A 22,104-nucleotide genomic window follows, 5' to 3' on the forward strand; every position below is an offset into this window, starting at 1 on the left:
GTTCATGTTAGTTTCCAGCTGCTTTGCGTTGTTTTTGAAACCTACACCCACATTGTTCATATTGGTGGTAATACATGTACCCATATCGCTATTTGAATCACTATATTGTTTAACAAATCACTAAATCAACACCGATATCAATTTGCATTCTAAGCAAAGAATACATGTACCCATATCGCTATTTGAATCACTATATGGTTTAACAAATCACTAAATCAACACCGATATCCATTTGCATCCCCTCCACCTTCACATACGGTTCAGTTTTAATTTTTACTTGACCAAAGTACTGTTCCATTTTTATAATCAGCGTAAATCTTCTTAATGGATTGTCTAATCCACATGTATAATTACATCCACTAACAAAAAAAAACTGTTTTCACTGCCAGTAACACCATGCAAGAACTGTCTTCTAAATTGTTGTTCTGTCTTACCCTGTCTTCTGATGTCTTGTGATAGAAAGGCAATGCCTCGTCTGGTACATTAGGACCTGACATCATCTTGTGCTGCTGTCATTTGTGCTTGTCTAAAATTTTCATGCAGTGAAGTACAAACTGCTTAATTGTTCTAAATGTTAGGTTTCCCATTATTATACAGGTTATTGCATGGACTTACCAATTTTGGTATCTGTTTTACAATGCTAAAATTGCAAAACTGAAGGTTATATAAATTTCCATTTTACTGCAGCAATGCACAAATTTTAAAAATCCTGTCACGCAGTCAACAGGTGCAACAATATAAAAATTATTTGGTAATATAATAAAATTTGGGGTGTAGGGAGTTGAAACCTGAATGACAAACCCAAATCACATTGCTTGTGCATTGTTATTCTGATGTCACTTCCATCTACAATGTAAGAGATGTTAGTTCAGTTTCAATCTCAAGTACAACTGACTCTCTTTACCCCTAATGTCACCACTTGACTTTATCACTCACATTGACAAAATTTAGTGAATAATTCAAATTTTACTGTGGTAACTTTGCTGGAATTGGCAGCCATGTACTACTTCTGCACCAGCGTTTTTGGAAATTTTTTGGTGCCATGACTGGTCACGTGGCATTTGTTCACATAACTGTTGGCTGCCTGCCCTATTCTGTATTTTCTATGAACTATTATGCTGTCACTTCACTCAGTTTAGCATTAGTGAAACACTACACACAATGTTCACCTGTTATCAAACACAATTACTAAACAATAAACAATCCTAGGTAAAACACGGCCTTACATTTCATACACAGTCACACTTCCTATTGATTTAGAATCCCAGTTGGTGGCCATAACAGCAGTCCGCCTAAGCAAATTCTGACGAGAGCATTGATCACTTACCAAGAGTTATCCCGTGTGGAGGACTAACTAATTCAATGAAGATCGGTTGCCAGCTCTAGAGGATTTTTTGTTCCCTGTTTGGATTAATTTTAGCAACTTTAGATGACTTCACTGACTTGTCTGACTGAAAAGTTACCTGTAAGAATTAAATTTTATTTCTCTGCTAACTCAGAACTGAAATTTTAATATTCTTAGCACACTTGCTACTAATGGAATAATATTGTTGACTGAAATGAACTGAATTGATTTTTACTTTAAATAAATAATTCTTTGCAAGAACTTTTGTAATTCAGTGACAGATAATTTTAAACAAATGACCTATAAACAGGTGACCATATTGTCTTTGCGCTAATACTGTTGCTCTAAAGGAGCATACAACATCATAACGTGACACTGGATAAGACGACAAGTTTTTTCTTGATACTGTGCTACAAATAAACTTGAATAGTAATACTGATATTTAAATTCAATTTTCTTTAGGAAAGAGGAATGCTGCTTAAGGCAAAATAACTTTACAAGAATTCCAATAACTAGTTCCATATTTCTACTAAATTGATCACAAATTGAAATTATCGGCTGGTGGTATTCTGCATAGATTTGAAATAATTTTCAGATTATAAAAATTATTAACTAAAGTCTCATAACTTGCTTTCTTTTGTTACAAGTTGAGATGCCATGATGGCAGGATGATGTCTTCATGTCTCTATACTGGTAGCCATTGTTAATGCACTCCTCTGTGCATTTCTACACTGTTAAACATTGGTCAGGAGCATGCCAATTTACCATCAGTTCAGTCAGACATTCCTGAAATTCAACTATTTACATAACTGAGACAGTTTTTCCTATGATCCAACCCAGCTATCTTCAGTCTTGACACCACTAACATTTAAATAAGTGCTATAGAGACCATTACACAGAATGGCTCTCTCTTGTGTTCACACATGTGCATCTACCACAACAACTCTCCAATGTCTGACCACTGACCAATCCCTACCTTTGTTTGTGCATTTTGCACCACTCAACCATAATGCTTGTACCTGTTTGCATCCACACTGGATGCAACAGCAACACAAATGCAAACTCCTCTCCCTCCCCCTCCCATTTTTCTCCTGTGTTGGGATTTAAGTGCTCCCCCCCCCCCCTCCACACCACCACCACCACCACCACCACCACCACCACCACCTCTCCCCTCATAGTGAAGTACCATGTTGTCTGGTAGGGACCTTCTAATTGAATAGCTCTAGTCCAGACTTCTCCCCCAATCTCATGGGTTCACTGCAGTGGTCACTACACAATGATTTTTATGGTAGTGACCACTTTCCAATGTTCCTGATACTTCTTTGTCAGTGTAACAGATCATGTACCATTTTGAGCTCTTCGAACGGTCAACTGGCACTTGTATACTTCTGCTACCACTTCATGCCCTCTCTGTCAGATAACATCAATGATGTTCTGTGTGACGTGTCCTAACCAATCGTCTGCTTTCCAAGAACTGTTATTCCCATTTCCACAGGCCATTACTGCCAACGGGCAGTGCAGTGGTTGACCAAAGACACTGCAGCAACAATTCAGGATCATTTAAGGGCACTGCGTGTCTGAAGTGACATCATTCAGAGACCACACTCATCATAATTTTAAAATGCGCCAACGTTTCGGCCAGCGTTGCAGCTAGCCTTCCTCAGGGCCTTACGTTAACTGCTAAATGAACACACTTGGATTCCTTAAATAGCTGCACGAGAAAACCGTGTCGTTACTTGATTGGCTGTACTAGGAGGAGGAGGAGGGGTGAAAGGTATGCTTTATTGGTGTTTCCTTTATTATCTGTTATTGGCTGAAATAGATGTTTTCTATTGGTCTTTATATTAATCCACCCCATTGGAGGAGACGGACGAATAGCGAACAGGTGATGGCTGTGACGTCACACTGTTTCCATGCTGTCCAGAAGCCGGCTGCAGCGTGCCATTGCTTTGTGTGCTCGCGACCACTACTGTGGCTCTCCGCGTGTCCGCATGGGCCGCCTCGGCTCTGCCGCCGCTCTGTAGCCCTGCTATTGCAGGCAGCCAAGACCTCGGAAGCTTGTACCTGTCCTCTCTATTCATGTTGGCGGGTCTTTTGGCTATTTCTATCGCCTCTCTAATCTTTCTTTTGAAAGTGAGAGGCTGTTTCGCCAGGACGCGGGCTTCTTGAAAAAATATTGGTTTCCCGCACTCGTCTCGGTGTTCCGCCACTGCTGACTTAGTGTGTTGTTTCAGGCGGATATATCTTTCATGTTCCGAGAGCCTAGTGCTGATCGGACGTCCCGTCTCACCTATGTAAACTAATCCACACGCACAACCAATTTCATACACGCCAGCTGTGTGTAGTTTGTCAACTGCATCCTTGGTAGAACCGAGCATGTCTGATATTTTGTTTCTGCTTCGGAAAATTGGTCTGATGTCGGCTTTTCGTAGTATTTTGCCAATACGTTCGGTGACCCCTTGTACATATGGTAACACAGCAATGCTCTGTGCCTCCTTCTCCTCTTCCCTATTAGTCTTCTCCCTTGTCGACATGGTGCTGTCTATCATCTGCTTCCCATAGCCATTAGTTCCGAAGATGGACCTGAGGTGTTCAAGTTCTGTCTTCAGATGTTCTTCGTCGCTTATCCTGTACGCTCTCTTCGTTAGCGTGTGCAGGGCGGACTTCTTCTGCGTGGGGTGATGGTGGGAGGAGGCGTGAAGGTACCTGTCCGTATTGGTTGGTTTCCTGTACACTTTGTGGCCAAGTTTACCATCAGGTTTTCGATAAACTTCCACGTCGAGAAAAGGCAGCACCCCATTCTTCTCTGTTTCCATTGTAAACTGGATTTTTCTATGCTGTTGGTTAAGGTGCTTGTGGAAGTTCTGTAACTCCTCTTCTCCGTGGGGCCAGATGACGAAAGTATCATCAACATAGCGAAGCCAACAATTTGGACGTAATGGTGCGGACTGGAGAGCTGTTTCCTCAAATGCCTCCATGAAAATTTCTGCTGCGATAGGCGATAGTGGTGAGCCCATAGCTACACCATCAGTTTGTTCATAAAATTGACCTCTCCACCTGAAATAGGTGGTCGTCAGACAGTGGCGCACAAGCTCACATACATCAGGTGCCACGCGTTCTTCTAGGATGTTCACAGTATCTGACACTGGGACATTCATGAACAGGGATTTGACGTCGAAGCTAACCATCAGATCTTGGTCCGTAACACGCATTTCCTTTAGGAGAGACACGAAGTGAGTGGAATCCTTAACGTAGGACTCTGTTTGATGCACTAGGTGTCGGAGCCTAGGTGCCAGTTCTTTCGCTAGGTAGTTGGCGCATTTTAAAATTATGACGATGCGGTCTGATACCCTGAAGAATTTTATTGAAGAAGACAACGGCCGCGGAAGCCTACGCTTACACACTCATCAGTTTGAAGTGACTGCACACAAGCCTCACAGTCTAATTAAGGACAGTAAGGAGGAATGCTGGGAGCACCATGTCTGCACCTTGGGAATGTATATCTAAATTGTGTGTACAGACCAAGCGCCATAGTCTTCTGGGCCTCCAATGATTAACAACTGGTGTCAGTTCTTGCTGAACACCTTGCAACCCATTCTGTATCAGCATCTGTGATCTCTTCTTACCCAACTACCTTAACTACATAATGGGAAAGTTGAAGATATATCCCTATTGTTCACCCTCACCACTCTGAATTATATAACAACCTTTCACTGACTGAGAACTTCCCAATTCTAACCAAATAAAACCCCACATCCATCAACATCTACTGGCCAGTTAGCCTCACCAACATGCTCTGCAAATAGGTTGAAAAGATTGTAGCATGATGGTTAAGTTGGGTTTTCCGTTGTGGGGCTGTCAGTTTAGTTTCTGGAAAGGACAATCCACAAATGACCATTTGATTAGATGGGAAACATCAGTCTGAAAGGCTTTTCTTTTTTTTAAAGCCAACACCTCATTGCAATCTTCTTTTTACATACATAATTTGTATGACACCACTTGAAACCATCACATTTTACTTACTGTCCATAACTGGGGGTTTTGGTGCTCCATATTGACTTTTTGTGGGTTTGTTCCTGTCAGGGTCCGTATATCACTCAGCAGCCCACAGGTTTAAGAGAACAGTGTCCTTCAGGGCTCCATGCTGAGTGTGACACTCTTCCTCATTTCTGTCATTAGGCTAGTTACATCTGTCAGTCCAGTGGTGTGCACTGTATGTTGACAGTTTTTGCATTTGGTATAATTTCCAATGTGTAGCCTTGGCTGATCACCAGCTCCAAGTGGCTCTGCTTTGAACTTTTCCTGTACCTTCCAGTTCTCTCCCGAGGAAACACTGTTCGTACACTCAGGTGGAATTACCAGTTGGAATATGCCTGGAGTGAGGCTCTCTGATGGGAATTCCTAACCCTGTAAGAATGTGTATTCCATATTTTCCTGCATCCCTGTTGATGTTGAACCTCAGATGCACACATTTTTCCCTCCCTATCAAAAAAACAGTAGTAAGAATTTTGTCTGGACGAAAATGCTTTAACATCTTTGGCTAAATGACTACTTTAACTATAACCCATATTGTCAGACTGTTGTAGCTGAATATTCTGTTGATAATTATGTTCTCACTTATGTTTATCTATGTTATCATGTTCAAAAAGAACGTTTCAAGAATGCTACAAACATAAATTCTATTCTGATCCAAATTAATTAATCACATATTATGTTAACTGTAAGGTTACTGTTTTACTAAACAGAAAGTATCTGCAACATGCGTCAGCCCAAAACTTCACAAATTGTTAACGTATTATCTACTTTTGATCTAGAAAGAGAGAGTGTGGACATGAAGTCTTGTATTGTAAATATACAGCATTTCGGAGCTACCGTAAAGAACACCCAGTTAAAATATTATTCAGTCCCACCCAGTAAACACTCAAATTATGTAGTCACAAAGAAACTTAAAATTATGTCAGGTGAAGCAGGAAACTATAGGTAAACTAATGAAGCGACAACAATGTAGCAGTCGGGGGAAACATGAACACTCACAGATTGTTTTTATATATTATGAATAAAATAAAGCTTTGAATCAAGAAAATGATCCCTGGAAGGAGAAGCATGTCGTTGGCTGACAATCATAACAAAATGTGGACATGCACAAAATTTTTTACTCTTGTAATGGAATACATGTTGCATAGTACATTAATTAGCAAAATAACATGGAGTTTGATGACAAGAAGTCCTAAAATAATAAAAGTAGCTTGAAATGAGAATTACACTCTGCACCAACTTGTTAGGATATGAATGCGACAAAATGGATGTATTGGATGTAGTGGAGTAGTGGTTATTAATTCACCATGATACTCTCCCACCTCTTCATTCCTCTTTCATCTCTCAAATAACCGATGACATTTCTACTGGATGAATAGCCTGCCACATCACTGTGCCTTCACATTTTGTTTCATTTATCTAGTGCATCAGTTTATCAAATGACTGAATGATCTTACAGTTTTTTAAAGTGATCTTCCAGGTCTCTGTGAATATTTGTAATCATGCAAAGGGCAGGTAATACATGATCTTATGCATGACTGCTACATGCTTGGTGCAAGAGTGTGGACATGCACAGTGTGGAGAAATGTATTTCCTATTTATACACATGTAAAAGGTCTGAATGTATCTTCCAACTAGAATATCAATGGGATCTGATAGGATAAATGAGCAAAAAGTGAATGGAACAAGAGGGTAGAAGCAGGCAGAGAACCTTACTAACAGAAATTGGGGCTGTGTGTGATGGTCGGTCATCATTTTTGATTGCTCCAGCATTAGTAATGTCTGTAGCTATTATGTATCTGTATGCTGCTGAACACCCCATCTGTGTGATAGTAGATTGTCATCACCCATAGTGATTAAAAATTATTGAACTAAAAGCTTTTCTCATCTGTATTTTTTATTTATTTTAAAATGTTTTATACGTGTCATTATTTGTGGTGATGTAATGTAGGCGACTGATATACGTTTGAATTCAATTCATTTGCATTTTTTAATTATTTAATTATTTTTACAGGCTATGAAAAGCAACAGATTACAAAGTGCAGGTCACAAGAAAAAATGTGAGATGTTGAACAATCCAGAGGTAGTACCACCAAAAAGGATAAGAAATGCAGTCAACTCAAAACAAAAGAAAGAATTAGTTGACAGAAATGTAAAGAAAACTAAAAAAGAATGACAGCCATCTGTACCTGGCTCAGACAAAGATGTGAATAGTGATTTTTCAGATGGCAATAACTGTCTTCTAATGACATAATGTATGAGAACAAGAATGATGTTGTTGATAAGAATGAAGTTTCTCGTAGTATCCAATCAAGTAATAAAATAAGTTATGGAAAATTAAAGCCAAATACTGCAGTCCCAGTACTAGGCAAAATTAGTAAAGAATCCACCAATGATGAAAATAGTAATTGCACCACCAAGAAAACTGAAAATATGAAAACAAGTGATATGAGCAATGAGTTTACAGGTAAGATGATTGTTTCAGTATCCCAACTTAAAGAATGTAAGACATACACTGGTGTCAAAAGTTAAAGCAACAAACTGTTATTTCCCCAACCTGTGTCCAGTTCTCAATATAATCATACAAACTGCCAAACAAATGTCCGTACGATCGTGTTCTGCATATAAGATGGCATTCCGATCAACTGACAAACATGCCAACGGTGATGTCAGGGCACCTATGAAAAAAGGTAGTTTCTGCCAGGTAGCCCAACAGCCACAATCGCTTTGTACACAGTCACAGATGGTGCAGAGAAGATGTTTACCAGACACTCTGCAGTGATGGGCCATAGAAAGAACAGAAACAGGACAGCAGCTAACTGATTTGGACCAATGGTGTAATGTGAATCGTTCTGTCATTTCTCGGATTTGCTGACAGTTTATAGAAACCAAAACTGTATCCCAAAGACCAGGGCAGAGCCGACCATGTGTGACTTCAGGAGAGAGGACTGTGATTTGGCTGTAAGAGCACAATAGTAGCGCCTTAGTATGTTTATGTTGTTGTTGTTGTTGTTGTTGTTGTTGTTGTTGTTGTCTTCAGTCCTGAGACTGGTTTGATGCAGCTCTCCATGCTACTGTGTCCCGTGCAAGCTTCTTCATCTCCCAGTACTTACTGCAACCTACATCCTTCTGAATCTGCTTAGTGTATTACTCTCTTGGTCTCCCACTACGATTTTTACCCTCCACGCTGCCCTCCAACGCTAAATTTGTGGTCCCTCGATGCCTCAGAACAAGTCCTACTAAGCGATCCCTTCTTCTAGTCAAGTTGTGCCACAAACTCCTCTTCTCCCCAATTCTATTCAATACCTCCTCATTAGTTATGTGATCTACCCATCTAATCTTCAGCATTCTTCTGTAGCACCACATTTCAAAAGCTTCTATTCTCTTCTTGTCCAAACTATTTATCGTCCATGTTTCACTACCATACATGGCTACACTCCATATAAATACTTTCAGAAACGACCACCTGACACTTAAATCTATACTCGATATTAACAAATTTCTCTTCTTCAGAAACGCTTTCCTTGCCATTGCCAGTCTACATTTTATATTCTCTCTACTTTGACCATCATCAGTTACTTTGCTCCCCAAATAGCAAAACTCCTTTACTGCTTTAAGTGTCTCATCTCCTAGTCTAATTCCCTCAGCATCACCCGACTTAATTCGACTACATTGCATTATCCTCCTTTTGCTTTTGTTGATGTTCATCTTACATCCTCCTTTCAAGACACTGTCAATTCCATTCAACTGCTCTTCCAAGTCCTTTGCTGTCTCTGACAGAATTACAATGTCATCGGCAAACCTCAACATTTTTATTTTTTCTCCTTGGACTTTAATACCTACTCCAAATTTTTCTTTTGTTTCCTTTACTGCTTGCTCAATATACAGCTATGACTTATTAAACTGATAGTTTGGTAATTTTCACATCTGTCAACACCTGCTTTCTTTGGGATTGGAATTATTATATTCTTCTTGAAGTCTGAGGATATTTCACGTGCCTCATACATCTTGCTCACCAGATGGTAGAGTTTTGTCAGGACTTGCTCTCCCAAGGCCTTCAGTAGGTCTAATGAAATGTTGTCTACTCCCAGGGCCTTGTTTCGACTCAGGTCTTTCAGGGCTCTGTCAAACTCTTCACACAGTATCATATCTCCCATTTCATCTTCATCTACATTGTCTTCCATTTCCATAATATTGTCCTCAAGTACATCACCCTTGTATAGACCCTCTATATACTCCTTCCACCGTTCTGCTTTCCCTTCTTTGCTTAGAACTGGGTTTCCATCTGAGCTCTTGATATTCATACAAGTGGTTCTCTTTTCTCCAAAGGTCTCTTTAATTTTCCTTTTTGCCTGCTTCATTTACTGCATTCTTATATTTTCTCCTTTCATCAATTAAATTCAATATTTCTTCTGTTACCCAAGGATTTCTACTAGCCCTCGTCTTTTTACCTACTTGATCCTCTGCTGCCTTCACTACTTCATCCCAACGCTCCAATCCGTAGAACGCCAGTTTCCTTTCTCCTGATAACCACGTCCTCCTGTGTGGTCCTCACCCAGAGATCCAAATGGGGGACTATTTTACCTCCGGAATGTTTTACCCAAGAGGACGCCATCATACGGTAAAGCTGCATGCCCTCGGGAAAACATACGGCTGTAGAATGAGATTTTCACTCTGCAGCGGAGTGTGCGCTGATATGAAACTTCCTGGCAGATTAAAACTGTGTGCCCGACCGAGACTCGAACTCGGGACCTTTGCCTTTCGCGGGCAAGTGCTCTACCATCTGAGCTACCGAAGCAACACTCACGCCCGGTACTCACAGCTTTACTTCTGCCAGTATCTCGTCTCCTACCTTCCAAACTTTACAGAAGCTCTTCTGCGAACCTTGCAGAACTAGCACTCCTGAAAGAAAGGATATAGCGGAGACATGGCTTAGCCACAGCCTGGGGGATGTTTCCAGAATGAGATTTTCACTCTGCAGCGGAGTGTGCGCTGATATGAAACTTCGTGGCAGATTAAAACTGTGTGCCCGACCGAGACTCGAACTCGGGACTGGACCAGACTCTGAATGTGGCTCTCCAGCAGGGATACGACTTCCTCAAATCCTGCCCTGAAATGAGATCCATCCTTCATGAAATCCTCCCCACTCCGCCAAGAGTGTCTTTCCGCCGTCCACCTAACCTTCGTAACCTGTTAGTTCATCCCTATGAAATCCCCAAACCACCTTCCCTACCCTCTGGCTCCTATCCTTGTAACCGCCCCCGATGCAAAACCTGTCCCATGCACCCTCCCACCACCACCTACTCCAGTCCTGTAACCCGGAAGGTGTACATGATCAGAGGCAGAGCCACGTGTGAAAGCACCCATGTGATTTACCAACTGACCTGCCTACACTGTGATGCATTCTATGTGGGAATGACCAGCAACAAACTGTCCATTCGCATGAATGGACACAGGCAGACAGTGTTTGTTGGTAATGAGGATCACCCTGTGGCTAAACATGCCTTGGTGCACAGCCAGCACATCTTGGCACAGTGTTACACCGTCCGGGTTATCTGGATACTTCCCACCAACACCAACCTATCCGAACTCCGGAGATGGGAACTTGCCCTTCAGTATATCCTCTCTTCTCGTCATCCGCCAGGCCTCAATCTCCGCTAATTTCAAGTTGCCGCCACTCATACCTCACCTGTCTTTCAACAACTTCTTTGCCTCTACACTTCTGCCTCGACTGACATCTCTGCCCAAACTCTTTGTCTTTAAATATGTCTGCTTGTGTCTGTATGTGTGGATGGATATGTGCGTGTGTGCGAGTGTATACCTGTCCTTTTTTCCCCCTAAGGTAAGTCTTTCCGCTCCCGGGATTGGAATGACTCCTTACCCTCTCCCTTAAAACCCACTTCCTTTCGTCTTCCCCTCTCCTTCCCTCTTTCCTGATGAGGCAACAGTTTGTTGCGAAAGCTTGAATTTTGTGTGTGTGTTTGTGTTTGTTTGTGTGTCTATCGACCTGCCAGCGCTTTTGTTCGGTAAGTCACCTCATCTTTGTTTTTATATATATATATAGATGATGTGACTTACCAAATGAAAGTGCTGGCAGGTCGACAGACACACAAACAAACACAAACATACACACAAAATTCAAGCTTTCGCAACAAACTGTTGCCTCATCAGGAAAGAGGGAAGGAGAGGGAAAGACGAAAGGATGTGGATTTTAAGGGAGAGGGTAAGGAGTCATTCCAATCCCGGGAGCGGAAAGACTTACCTTAGGGGGAAAAGAGGACGGGTATACACTCGCACACACACACATATCCATCCACACATATACAGACTGTATATATATATATAACGAGGTTAGAAAACAGGTTTCAAAATCTATTAGGCAAGCAAAAAGGAAGTACACAAAGGCACAACTGGATGCCATAGAAGAAAATTTCCAAAACTATAATACAAGAGACTTCTACAGAACTTTCGCAGATAAAATACGAGGATATATCCCTCAAAATTTATGTTTCAGAAAACCAGATGGTAAATTAGCCCTAACAAACCAGGAAAACTGTCAAGTATTGGCTCAATATTTTTCTAACCTACTAAATTGCCCAGAACCTAGTTTAAGGTTTCCCAAAGAAATCTGTGCCAACGCTCAACCGGATTCATTACCACCAACACAGGAAGAAATCAAATGTCACATTAAAAACTTAAAAAATAATAGAACATCTGGCGAAGATGGCATTGTTGCAGAGCTATTAAAAAACCTAGGACCAAAGACGTTGCAAGAGCTCACAAAAATAATAACAAAAATATGGGAAACAGAAAAATTACCAGAGGATTGGAAATGTGCCCTTATTCACCCGTTACATAAAAAAGGAGACAGAACAAATGTCAATAACTACAGTGGAATCTCACTTTTACAAGTCACCTACAAAATTCTCTCAACATGCCTGCTGAAAAGAACACAAGAGCAGCTGGAACGCCAAATTGGTGATTATCAAGCAGGCTTCCGCCCCGGTCGCTCATGCATAGAACAAATATTTAATTTAAAGACAATATTAAAACACAAAGCAATTAGAAATGCCCCCATAATTTGTACATTTGTAGATTTTAAGAAAGCCTATGACTCAATTGACCGGCAATCTTTGTTTAACATTTTAGAGGAACTTGGACTTGACTCCAAAACACTAAGGCTTATCAAAGAATCACTGACAGACACTGTATCTAAAGTTAAATTCAGGGGAGAAATCTCTGAACCTTTTCTCATAAAAACTGGAGTACGTCAAGGTGACGGGCTATCTCCACTTCTGTTTAATATAGTCCTGGATAAAGTCATTAAGGAATGGGAAAAAGAATTAAAAAATCAATCCTACTGGAAACCAATCCATCTTGGTAGAACCAAAGACAACGTGGAGATATCTTGTTTAGCATTCACAGACGACTTGGCCATACTTGCAGATGATGAAGAAATCGCCACCAAACAAATAGAGATCCTTAAGGAATGCGCGGATAAAGTAGGTTTACAAATTTCGTTTCAAAAGACAGAATTTTTCTGTACGAAATTCCATATACACAGCTTGAACACAAAATATGGAAAAATAAATAGAGTAAAACATTTTAAATACCTAGGTGAAATTTTGGAGCCAACCGGAGGAGAGAAAGTTGCACAGAAGATCAGACAACAGAAAATGAAGAGAGCATATGGTATGACACATGAAATATACAATAAAAAATGCATCTCCTTGAACACAAAAATCAGACACTACTGCGCAGTAATTAAGCCCGCAGCACTATATGCTAGTGAAACGCTCACACTCCACACAAAATGTGATTTAGAAAAAATACTAAAAGAAGAACGCAAAATTATGAGAAAGATTTTAGGTCCAAAATTAACAGAAGAAGGATACTGGATACAATCAAGAAGAACCACAGGAACTATATCAAACCTGGCAGCAGACATAAGAAGGCGAAGATTAAAATTTTATGGACATGTCACTAGACTTCCCCCCACACGACTCACGAACAGAATTCTCACTTACATAGAAAAAGTCAAATCAACAACACCATGGATTAGCCAAGTAAAATTAGATTGACAAAAAGCAAATATTGAACTTAAAGATGTCAAAGATAGAAAAACTTTTAGAAATAAGGTGGAAAAGTGGATTGTATTGTCGGAGAAGGAAGCACTAAAGAGACCAGGAACAAAATGGACAGAAGAAAGAAAAAGAAAACATGGAGAACGAATGAAAGAAGTATGGAAGAAACGACGTCAGAAAGTTTTGCGTGATCCTTCTGGGTCCATTCGCGATAAGTAAGTAAGTATATATATAGTTATAATAGAAGGAAACATTCCACGTAGGAAAAATATACCTAAAAACAAAGATGATGTGACTTACCAAATGAAAGTGCTGGCAGGTCGACAGACACACAAACGAACACAAACATACACACAAAATTCAAGCTTTCGCAACAAACTGTTGCCTCATCAGGAAAGAGGGAAGGAGAGGGAAAGACGAAAGGATGTGGGTTTTAAGGGAGAGGGTAAGGAGTCATTCCAGTCCCGGGAGCGGAAAGACTTGCCTTAGGGGGAAAAAAGGACGGGTATACACTCGCACACACACACATATCCATCCACACATATACAGGGAAACTATAGAGGGAAACATTCCACATGGGAAAAATATATTTAAAAACAAAGGTGCTGTAACTTACCGAACGGAAGTGTTGGTATATTGATAGAGACAATAACAAACACAAACACACACACACACACACAAATTTCAAGCTTTCGCAACCCACGGTTGCTTCATCAGGAAAGAGGGAAGGAGACGGAAAGATGAAAGGATGTGGATTTTAAGGAAGAGGGTAAGGAGTCATTCCAGTCCCAGGAGCGGAAAGACTTACCTTAGGGGGAAAAAGAGACAGGTATACGCTGGCACACACACACGCACACACACATATCCATCCGCACATATACAGACACAAGCAGACATATGTAAAGGCAAACTCTTTGCTATGTATATTAATGCTTCGCATTTAGCTTTTGTATAATTGCATTGCAACAATTGGATTTGTGAAGATTCTAGCACAGAAGATAAAAGCAGCAGTAATTTATTCACATGTTTTAATGTGTTGGGCAATTTCTAAATCGAAACAGAGTTTATTAAATACATTAGGTATACTCACAGTTCAACAGTCCTTTCACAGTATTCTCATTCAAATTTCTCAGACTTTTCTTCTTCAGTGCATTTTAATGTCATTGCTTACAATATTTGCTTAATTTATTCTCATAAAATTAATTTAAAACAGTGTGTCAGTTTACAAAAATGATTTCCTCTATTCAAAAGATCGACACAATAAAATTTTGTTGAGGTGTTACTGTCTGAGAAATGTAAGTTCATGTCAAAAACCTCTATTTTTCCAATCTGTTGTTTTCAGTCATGTACTTTTTACTGTTAGAGTGAAAGACACATTTTATGAAATAACTAGCTTCCAGTTAGTATAACTATCATTATAATATTATTGTTTTTTTCATTTCCGGGTGTGAGCTGTTTTTATAGATTCGAGTGGTGGTGGAAGTTTTAAGATTGGAGAAGAATCACCACATTCAAAGTTACTTCCTGGGAGTTGTTTCAAGACACCTGAGACTTCCCCATCACACTCCATATTCCAGATAACACCATGTAATAGGTAAGATTTCTTTACTGCAGACTGATAGTTATGCTAGCAGGTATAATGTGATCACAACTTCTGTATGATGTACAGCTGATTATGTGCAAAGGTGGATTAAAAATAAACCTATCTAATTATTCTGTTAAGGGTAGTGGTTTACAGTGAGAGTGGGACTTGTAATTTGGTAGAACAAACTGGGAGGTTCACCTCCATGAGAGCATGAATGCAAGGCTGTATTTGGTCTATAACTTCCAGTAGAAATGAGGAGGGAATGTGAATCACAGTTGTGCAGCATGCAGGTGCAATATTTATTTATAACAGAAGTATTTTGCATAATAAAAAAAATTGTGGTCATTGCTCAGACATCCAGAATCAGTGACATTGAAGTTTCAAGGGTTTTTTGTTTTTTGGAATGAAGAATTTCCTGAAGGATTAGATACTATGAAAAAAGGTCTGAATGGTGGCAGGTAATAGCCCCCACTGTGGAGAAAGTGAAAGAGCCTTGGGGAGTAAACCTAGAATGAAAATCGTGGGAACTCCAAGGCACTGAGGTGGCAGTGGTATCACTAAACTGTCCCTGCACAGCACTTTAAACAAAGCCAGGGGAAAAATGCATAACTGGTAGGAACCAGCCATGGATGTAGGTGCCCAAGGACAGGATAATTTCTGGAACAGGTTGTAAAGCCAACTCCGTGACGTAAAGATGGTGATCATAAAAAAAATGTCAGCCTCTGTACCATCCCAGAATTTCCATAAGTCCAGACAGCATTAAAGCATTGCATAATTTTACTAAAACAATCATCACCTAATGATACTGGAAATTCAGCAGGAAACATGTATTCCCATATTAGCAAATACCTAAAAATATGTAAAACCTTGCTCCCATCCACTGAAAACCATTTCATTGACAAAGACCATTATCAGTAATTAAAATGGGCACAGTCTGGATTTTTTAGTTTTTTGGTGTATGACCTTGCCATGATGGTACTGCTAATGGCTGGAACAATGTAAAAATATAACTGTTATACTTCCTAAGGAGAGGCAGCTCTAATGATGATTGCATCTTCAAGTGTAAAGTACTCCACAGATAAAGCAGTTCCCATTTGGATCTCTGAGGGGTAAATACTGTACTTAGGAGGATGTTTTCACCAGAAAAAACCAATTTGGTATTCTATGTGTCAGTGTGTATGTCATAGTAATTACAGTGGTTGCCCAGAAAGTAATGCACATTTTTTTTTCTTTTTTCACAGCCAAAAACAATGCTACAAATGCAAAACATTATGTATGTATTATTTGGAGTCTCCCAAGTGAGTGTGCCAAGTTTCCGTCACTTTTTACAGATAGTGTAGCTGCAGGACAGTTTCAAAATAGAGTCTGTAGGTAATGTACACTACAGGCAGCATACCGTCATTGAATTTCTCACTGCAGAGAAAGAAACTGTGGGAAATTTTCCCAAATGCTTGTGCAAAGTCTACAGAGCATCTGCTGTTGACGAAAGTACAATTAGTTGCTGGGCATTGATGGTGAGGTCATCAGTAGGTGATTCAGTGGAGCTCCACAATTTTCAGCAGTAGGGGAGACCATCCACAGCTGTTACACCTGACACATCTGACCTAGCCCCCTCACACTTTGTAGCGGTTCCACCTGTTTTTTATTTATTTCTTTGCTGTCCTCGGTGTCAACATACTACATTGCTACACTGGCTGAAAACTAGGGTTTGTAAGCTGGACACTGACTACTGTAAATAATGTAGCCAACAGGTGCACAGTTTCATTTCACAATACTTTAATTTCACTTTTCACAATCCCCTAATACCACACAGTTATATTTCCAGTGCACTATAGTTATAACTTTTGGTAAGCCTCATTAACAGTTAGCAGGAAAACCTCCACGTACTGCTACAATAGTTTACTGTTGAACATCTACGAGCAGTAAAAACCTAACCAAAAAGTTCATAGTTTTTGAAGAGGAGAAAGGTACATACAGAGCAGAAACTGTCATTGGTTTAACACACGCCCTATTGGTGTAAAACTTATTTCACTCTTTAGTTGAGCCATTGTTGTTGTTCTAACCAACACAGATTCCTCATCTGAAACTCAGCCGTGGACTGACTGTCTCGTGACCAAAAATTGGGCCCTTATATATCATCACAATAATAAGTGCTGAAACTACACATTGTTTTAAGTTACATTTACAGAAATTATAATTAAAACTTAACTCATTAAATTAACTGAATACATTGAAAAATTCCATCTTTTTAACAGTTTCTTCTACTGCAAGAGTTAGGCCAAATTATTTGTTTAAATCATGAAATTAACATACTATATAGTTATGTGAACAATACTTTGGACAAAACTGTTAATTACTTTGGAATTAATTAAGGGCTGGCTTTGCTAACATGTTTTCAAACATAGCCAAACAGATACTTCAAGATTACTAGTATTTCATCTTCCAAATGTTTATAACTAGTATAGAATTCATATTTGTTTATATGTCAACAATAGAATTTAAGTTACGAAACAAATACTCATCTTGCCTTATATTGAAAGATACTAACTGGGAATAGTTGAAATAAATTAGAAAGTCAATTACATACATAAAACTAAGCATAAAATTAGATCTGGTGTTATATACTGTAAAACTGATGGCCAACCTTTCTCTTCTATGGAAATGCAGATAATATGTTAATGGTAATGGTTCAAAAATGAAAAAAAAAGGAATTTAAGTGGCAGATGGCAAAACAAGAGCGGAATTTAAAATATCCCAGCTTGCTTCTTCACAGCTCCACAAGGGGAGATGAGAGAGAGCACCTCCATTTGTGTATAGTGCCATGCTGGAGCTGTTGTGCTGTCCTTTCCAGGAGCCAACAGCAGGGCCGAAAGAGTTTTTTTATCCATGATAAGGGCAAACTTGGTTCTGAATTGGTAAACATGGCATTTCTCAATAGCAAAGATGATTGCCAAAGCTTCATTTTAGATTTGGAGTAGTTCTCTTGAGTGGGTGTCAGCATATTGGTTGCATAGGCAAGTGGTTGCTCAGTACTGTCATTCCTATGCACCAGCAACCTGTTAATAACATAGGGAGAAGCATCAACAGCAAAAACAAGTGGACTTGAGGGAGAATAGGACATAAGGGAAGGCACAGAATGCAGCATATGCTTTAGCTGTGTGAAAGTGTGCGATAAACAGCTGTTCACCTGAACTGGACATCCCTCCTTTGCATTAGGAGGGAGGGATGCATAATGTGGGCCACTTGTGGAAGGAACTTAATAATAATAATAATAATAATAATTGTAATACACCTTCCAAAAAAGGCCTGTAGCTCCTGTAAGCTTTGGGGACAGGGTAGAAAGTCAGTAGAATCATACATTTGGAGGTTAATCAAAGTGATTGTAACTCCTTTGTCAACCTGGAAACAGACATCCTGGTTTGCAGCTGTGAGATTGAGAAACAACTTAGTGGCAGGAGGATTGCCCTGAGAAACAACTGTCCAAAGTTCAGGCACCATCCCTTGATGCATGTGGGGGCAAACAGTTCGAAGATGCCCATCTTTCCTACAATGACCCAGAGACCCAGACAGTCCACTCATGGGTTTTCTATGAAGCAAACATGATGGGAAATCCTGCTGCTTACACCAGTGAGACATGACAGTCTGTTCAGAGGTCCTTGATGAGTCTGATATCAACGAATCATGACACCACCTTCAGGAGAAAGACTTAAGAGAATTCCACCCCTGAGGCAGTGACTAGACCACTGCTACCTGAGGTTGAGCCATGAAGCATTCATTTTCTTCATGTGTGCTCTCGAAATAGTGTGTGATTTTCAAAATACTCTCCAGGAAAGATTTGTCTAGTTACAGGGCTGCAGTGCATACTTCAGGATTTAGAGCAAATAGGACCACTATAGCTTGAATAAAAGCCTCTTCATATGAAGTTTTGCAAGCCAGGTTTGTACAATTGAAATCACATTGTCAACTCGGTCCTTGCATATCCGTCACTCATGATCGGTGCAACTGAGCTGCTCGTTTGTGGTATTGATGGAACTCAGGACATTATGCAAGCATGTTGAATCACTATGAATAATACTTTAATGGCAACAACCACATCTCCTCAAACATGAGTGTGACAGGTTTCAAGAGTGAAGCCAAATTCTTTAATAAGATAAAAGTCTCTGGAGAATCCCAAGACATGAAGAGCATCATGCAAAACCCAAAAAGTGGAAAAGGTTTTCTCTCAGCTGCTGCAAGTATATGTCACAGTCCTCTTTGGCTTTGTTGAATGGTGGAAATGCAGGTGGGTGGCTCTCTGTCTGACAAGTGACAGCAGCCTGGATGGGGTGGGAACCCTGAATCTGTAGGTAATCCTAAATTCCCTGATGGAGTAAATTAGTTTGCTTTTGTTGCTAAAACTGCTGTTGTAACTGCTGCAGTGGGAAGAGCTATTGCTGTTCTACGAGCTGCATAAGCTTTGCATTCATGGGACGCCACTAACCTTTGACCTCATTGCCTATTATAGTGACTGGAATGAGACAAGACCTGGAATGACTCGAGAACCTGTGGAGACTGTGAGCCACCAGAGAGTAAGGTGGTGGACAACAACATCAAAAAGACAAACAATGGAGGAGGCACAGTGGAATATTAGTGCAGCGAGTAAACTAAGATCGAAAGCCTAAGATGTAGTGAATCCAGAACACCACAGTGATGTGTAGTGAGATCAGCCCAGTAGTGTAGTGAAATCACAAGTGGCAGCCACGGGTGCTGATAGGCTGGCAGAAAGGGTGTGTCTCTGCAGCCAGTGCTGTGGTGGTGTCAGCAGCAATTATAGATTAAGGCACTTCCATCTAGCAGCCAGGGTACCAGAGAAAGAAAGGAAGAGAATGTGGACTGGGGGAAAAGAATGAAATAGAAAGCCACCTGGCAGAATTTTTCACAGACTACAGTTTAATCATTGCTAGCACTTCGTTTAAGATTGATGAAAGAGGTTTCACTTGATGGAGATACCTAAAGACAATGGAAGATTTCAGGTTGATTATATAATATATATATATTTTATTTTGCAAAACATTTCCGGGGACAGATGTACAATCTGATCATACTGTATTGGCTATGAACTGTATACTAAAACTGAAAAAACTACAGAAAGACAGGAAATCAAGGAGATAGGACTAAGATAAATTGAAATAACTAATAGTTGTTGAGAGTTTCAAATGTGATGGAGAGGTGGTATGCTGAAGGCACCAGAGTATCAAATATCCAAAAAGATAAGGCCCTTAGAAAACACATGGGGCATGGAATTTAATGTGCAAGATGTGGCAATATGGAAATACACCCAGTGAATCAGGCAACCTGGAATATGGACATGAAATTGACAGAGACTTCAAAATGGCAAACCCATACCATGACAAAACTATTTTGCCTGATATGCAAGACATAAAGAGGCAGGTGAAATAACCATCAGTATGCAAGAAGAATATACCATTTCCAACGAGGTGGGTGCTGACAGAAGTGAATATTTAGTTTAATATGTCATGATTTATTGACAGAAACATGGAAAGAGTAATAGAAATCATATTCGGGAAAGATTAGTTCGAGTTTTGAAATGCAGGAACAATGGTGAACCCAAAACTTATCATTGAAGACACACTAAAGAAAAGCAAACCTACATTTACAGCATTTGTAGATTTAAAAGCAGCTTTTGGCAGTCTATACTGGAATAAAACCTTTGAAATTCTGCAAGTAGCAGGGACAAAATACAGGGATGAGAAATCTTATTTATAGCCTTTACAGAAACCAGAGTTCACTTACAAACAGTAGTTGAGAATGAGTGAGACAGAGTTGTAACCTATCCTTAACTTTATTCATTTGGTACTGTGACAAGCAGTAAAGAATCTCGAGAAGAAAAAAAAAACTTTGAAGTTCGCTTTATGACTTTGTAATTTAGCCAGAGACAACAAAGGGCTCTGAGGAGCTGTGGAAGGGAATGAACAGTGTCCTGGAAAGGACTACCAGGATGAATACCATCAAAAGCAAAACAAGGGTAATGCTACATAGACAAATTAAATCAGATGATGGTGATGGTATTAGTTTAGGAAGTGAGACAGTAATTTGGGAAGCAAAATAACTGACAATAGCTAGAGTAGAGAAAATAAATGCATTTTGGTAGTAACATGAAAGTTGTTTAAAAAAAAGACAAATTTGTTACTATTGAATTACATTTAAGTGTTAAGAAGCCATTTCTGGAGTACTTGTGTCAAGTGCAACTTAGTACAGAAGTGAAACATTAACAATAAACATTTGAGGTAAGAAGGAAATAAGTGCTTTTGATATGAGTTGCTACAGAAGACTGCTGAAGATTAGATAGATGGATCAGATAACTAATGAAAAGCTTCTGAACTGGATGCTGAGAAACATTTTTGCTACAACTTGGCTAACAGAAGGGATGGGTTTATAGGACACACCCTGGTGAATCAAGGAATAATCAATTTTTCAATTTTGGTCTTCTTGGGGGGGGGGGGGGGGGTGGAGTTAACAATAGAACAAGGAAACTAGGGGTTGAAGTTGATTCAGGGTGCTGCAGTTAAGTTAGTGAAGAAAAGGCCTGCACAGGATTGACTAGCATGGAAAGTGGCATCAAACAGGACTTCAGACTAAAGATCACAGAAACATATAGAGCTACTATATCAAATGTTGTGTCTATATGCACAGCTCATGAGAGAATTCTGCTTGCTGAACCTGGCAGTGGTAAATGTAAAGTTCCTCCTCCTGGCCTTGATGAGACAACTGGGCCCAACCAACTGCCATGTCATCCTCTGCCAATGGCATTGGATGCGGTACAGAGAAACATGTGGTCAGCACACTACTAACTTGGTCATTGATGGGTGTCTTGAGCTTGGGACCACTACTAATAAGTTGAGTAGCTCCTCAGTTGGTCTCAAGTGGCTGAGTGCACCCCCATACCAGTCCTCCCACCAAGGAAAATCCCTGGCAGTACAAGGAATTGAACAGAGGTTCTGCTGAATCACAGTCAGCCATACAAAATTGTTAAGCCTTTTGTGGCCACTTGTTGA

Source organism: Schistocerca piceifrons, chromosome 11 (genome assembly GCF_021461385.2).
Source record: "Schistocerca piceifrons isolate TAMUIC-IGC-003096 chromosome 11, iqSchPice1.1, whole genome shotgun sequence".
Lineage (NCBI taxonomy): Eukaryota > Metazoa > Arthropoda > Insecta > Orthoptera > Acrididae > Schistocerca > Schistocerca piceifrons.